The sequence below is a fragment of the Panthera onca genome, chromosome A1 (genome assembly GCF_046562875.1).
Source record: "Panthera onca isolate mPanOnc1 chromosome A1, mPanOnc1 haplotype 2, whole genome shotgun sequence".
Taxonomy (NCBI): domain Eukaryota; kingdom Metazoa; phylum Chordata; class Mammalia; order Carnivora; family Felidae; genus Panthera; species Panthera onca.
In genome coordinates this window covers 164,310,039-164,314,094 of record NC_138339.1, presented here as the reverse complement: position 1 = coordinate 164,314,094, position 4,056 = coordinate 164,310,039, and the positions used below count along the sequence as shown (strand labels likewise).

At 39.6% G+C, this 4,056-nt stretch overlaps 1 long non-coding RNA gene across 1 annotated transcript; it reads right to left on the bottom strand.

The window, feature by feature from the left end:
- Positions 1–808: 808 nt before the first annotated feature.
- On the bottom strand, positions 809–3,461 carry LOC132680254 (uncharacterized). Its single transcript, XR_009610589.3, has 3 exons — positions 3,259–3,461; positions 2,115–2,150; positions 809–1,130 (listed from the first exon to the last, which is right to left on the bottom strand). It is a non-coding gene; the product is annotated as an uncharacterized LOC132680254 (long non-coding RNA).
- Positions 3,462–4,056: the final 595 nt, after the last annotated feature.

Here is a 4,056-nt window from a genome sequence, read left to right as displayed (position 1 = left end):
CCCAGCACTCAAGAGATGTACCCTGGAAGAGGAATTCACAAAGGCGACTGAAAAAAGTGCCCAAAGAGGGAAGAAGAAAAACAGAATATGAATATGTAAGAAAGAGAAGGGGGGAGGGAGAGAGAGAGAGAATCAGCTTGCCCGGTGCGGCTGTGAAGATAAGCAAGTTCAGACCCCAAAACATAGGTGGATTTAGTAAGAAGGGGGTGTGTGGTGAGCGTGGGCTCATGGGGTTCCCAGGGGAATCGCGACGAGGCGTCCACTCCAATCCCTCTGCAGAAGACTTCCCCGGACGGTCTCCAGCAGACGGTCACCATCCAGCTGGTCCGCTACTGGTCATCACGTTACATCAGTGACTGCATTTGGGTCTTTTGCTTCCAGTCCGTGAAAATTCTTGACTGTAGTGCCAAGTTGAAGAGACAGTGCGGAGAAACCTTAACCAGACACAATTTTTACTCCAAGCATTATTTTTAGCGTCTCCCATTGAGGCTCTACTCACACAGTGCCAAACTGCCAAATGAAAACGGGAAGGAAAAAAAAGAATCTCACTGCGTTTTTCAGTCATTTGAATACTCGGCCCCAAATGTATTAACTGTATGTGGAACGTGATAGCCCTTGGAAAACAGAAGTTAAGTCGAAAAACGATATCTGATCATTATTACGATTATGAAAGTAGATTATTGTATTTTCAGGTTCCCACACATTTTAAATGCGCGTGCGTGCGTGTGTCTGCACACTAGGCTTTATTAGCATGAAACAAACACCAAGAAAAGCTCTTCTGCTTTAATTAATAGGTGGAGACTAAAAATCTGATGAGGCAATTTTATCTTTAAATATCTTTCATTAAGGTGAATCTGTCACAGTTTTTTTCCAGATGCTATTTTCAGCTTCTCCTGCTTGCTCTCAAGCATCTGGGAGAAACAATATCCTTTCTTTTCACACCTTTCTTGACGCTTGTGGCAGTGGAGGTAGAAACACATCCCAGCAGCGAGAGCAAAAATGTGCAAACCTCTTTTCTTCCTCTGCCCTGACTTACAAAGTAGTGTTCGTTTCACATGGGCTCCGCAAAGACAAGAGCCCAGGTCGTAAACACAGCCAGTGCTGCAGAGGTTAATTGGCCTTTGGCCGAGCTTAAGAAGAAAAGAAGAAAAATACGAGAGTAATTTTAACTCTGGTAGATAAGTTACGTTTTTCATAAGTTCAAAACAACTTTTGAGGTTTTCAAACTTGGAAGTAATTTAAAAAGCATTCACTCTATTTTCTCATCAGTTGCTTTCAGAAAGAAATACATATTTCCCATTAAACTCAAAGCAGCTCATGGGTGATCGTTTTAAACAGCAGATTAAAATGAGTACTTATGAAGCAGAAAAGTCCAGAAAATATCTTCCTATTGATTAAGTGATATTTGGAATTAGACTTATAGGAATGAACGCTAGGCCCTTATGTCTAATTTCTCTAAATAAAGTGGAGTTTGGTACCACACTGCACATAATGACTTTTAAGAGTGCATCATTTTATAGTAACTTAGCTATTGACTTACTTTAAAATATATTACAATTATGAAGTTTCTTCAACATTATATGTAAGATAGAAATTTCTTCCATTGGTCTCAAAATAAGAGTTTACAACCATTTTAATAAGAAAAATTTGGTGAGAAATGAAGAGCTTGAATTTCATTATGTACGAATCAATTTCTTTCTTTATTAGAATTCCTTCACAAAAGGTATTAGGTAATTACCCTGTTATATTGTAACTCATGCACATTAAATATCTCAGCAACGAAAGTTAATTGAGGGTCCCTCCTCACTGAAAATGTCTCTAAACTGCTTTGTCTTGAGCAATTAAAACAAAAGATATTCTGTAATAAATGCTCGCAGAAAACTGATAACAAAGAAATACTAACCTCATAAATGATGTTACCTGATATATTTAAGGTTTCATTTTAAATAATGCTCGTTTATTTTCCAGACTTGTTTTATATCAAGCATAATGCATACAGAGAGAGCAAATAAATGTATGAGCCATATTTTATTTTCTTAATATAAAAATCTAAGAGAGAAATAAAAATTACTAAGTACTTTTCCAACAGTTTGATTTTACGATGTATTACTTACCTCTTTTTTTCTTTTCCATATGAGTTTATTCTAAACCTGTGCAAATAATCAACAATATAAAAATGACTTTTTCTAACATACCAACAGTTTTATCATATTTTCTTAACTTTTTTGTTATTTGACAGCGGGAATGTCTACTTAATTTGTTAGTTTTTCCCTTAAATTTTGTTAACTTTTTAAAAGTAACCCAAGTTAAAATGTGTAGTGATTTGGCCTTTTATTTAGAAAAAAAAACAAAATATGGTTGCATGTACATTGTACGTTCATGTTTCATAAGAGGATGCATACATTGTTGGGAACAAGTGTAGCATTAAATGTCTCTTGGGAGCAGGAAGGAGACTTCAGCTAATATTATGACTTTGGAATTTTTTTTAAATAATATACCCCCCCTTTGCTTATTATAAACACCAGTAGATATGATTGCAGGGGGCAAAAAGCAATTCTGAAAAGAAAAATCACAACGAAATAATCATAAGTTTTCACCCATAATATTAACTTAAAGCCAGGGACGCTTGGGTGACTCAGTTGTTTAAGCATCTGACTCTTTTGGCTCGGGTCAGGATCTCAGGGTTGGTGAGTTCGAGCCCCACATAGGGCTTGTGCTGACATCTCAGAGCCTGCTTGGGATTCTCTCTCTCTCGCCCTCCCCTCTCTCTGCCCTTCCCTGCGCTCTCTCTCTCTCTCTCAAAATAAATAAATAAACGTTAGAAACAATATATTAACTTAAAGCTGAACACCAGTGGAAATAAAAAAAATGGAAAAGATCTTTAAGGGCTCCAACCCAAATTTCAAAGGAGTCACAGAAATAGCCAAAACATTAAGGGGGGGGGGGGGGGAGGGGCAGGTAGGAAGTGGAGGGGACAGGCAGGCAACCTTGCCTAGACTGTCACATGAAAGGTTAAAATACAATGCAAAGTTCTTTCACATATTTCTAGATTCATATTTTAATATTATTAATCAAGTCACTTCCCCCCCACCCCCCCGCCCTTCCCTTCATCCGAAACCGAATCTCACCCAAATCCTGACGAGGCAAGAAACGCCTGAGTCTAACAAGAGAATAAAAATAAGTTCTTATCGACAAAAAGGAAACCAGCAGTCAGTGGGACACCGCCGCTCACACAGAGACATTTTGCCCTTGATTTACATTCGTTACGTTTGCAGAGCGTAGGTCTTCAAGCACCTTTGATGCCCAGGCTGATTTATGAAGATGTGGCACGTTCCTCGATGGAACCTCAGGCGCTTTCTTTTTTCTTTTTCTTTTTTTTTTTTTACTTAATCCACCAGGGCCAGGAAGTGGAATCTTGATTGGAAGGCTCTGTCAGAGCCGGTTTGAGTGATGGTTGCACTTTTCATGAGCATCATCCATAACCACCACCACCCCCACCCCCACCCCCCATTGGCTGCAGTGATTCATTGTCACAGCCACACGCACACCTTGTCCTGGGCTCAGGGAAGAGCCCATCTCACAAAGAGAAGACGCCTCTGCATCCAATACCGGAGCCGTTTGCAAGCCGCGCTTGATATATAGGCCGATGTTCACAAATTATCTGCTCAGAGCCTTCCTAAGCAGCACCTGTGTCCTGTAATTCACCGCCGAATTTACAGCTTGTCAGGAAAGCCGTGCCCTTACCCTGCGGTGTCAATCACGACCTGAAACCTTTTACTCAGAACCTTCTAGCTGTTCCTCACACCACTCGAGGGAGTTTGACATCGCATAAAATTCAGAAGCGAATGTGTGTCATGCGGAGAGAGGGAAAGACGGGGAGGGTTCCGGGGTCCACGAAGGGCAGATCTGTCGTGTTTCAGTACCAAGTGCACGGCTTCTTTGGAACGTTAACGTTGATGAACGCTTCCGAGGTCCTTTTCCTATTGTCTTGATTTTATTTTGTTTTGTTTTATTTTATTTTATTTTATTTTATTTTATTTATTTTATTTTATTTTA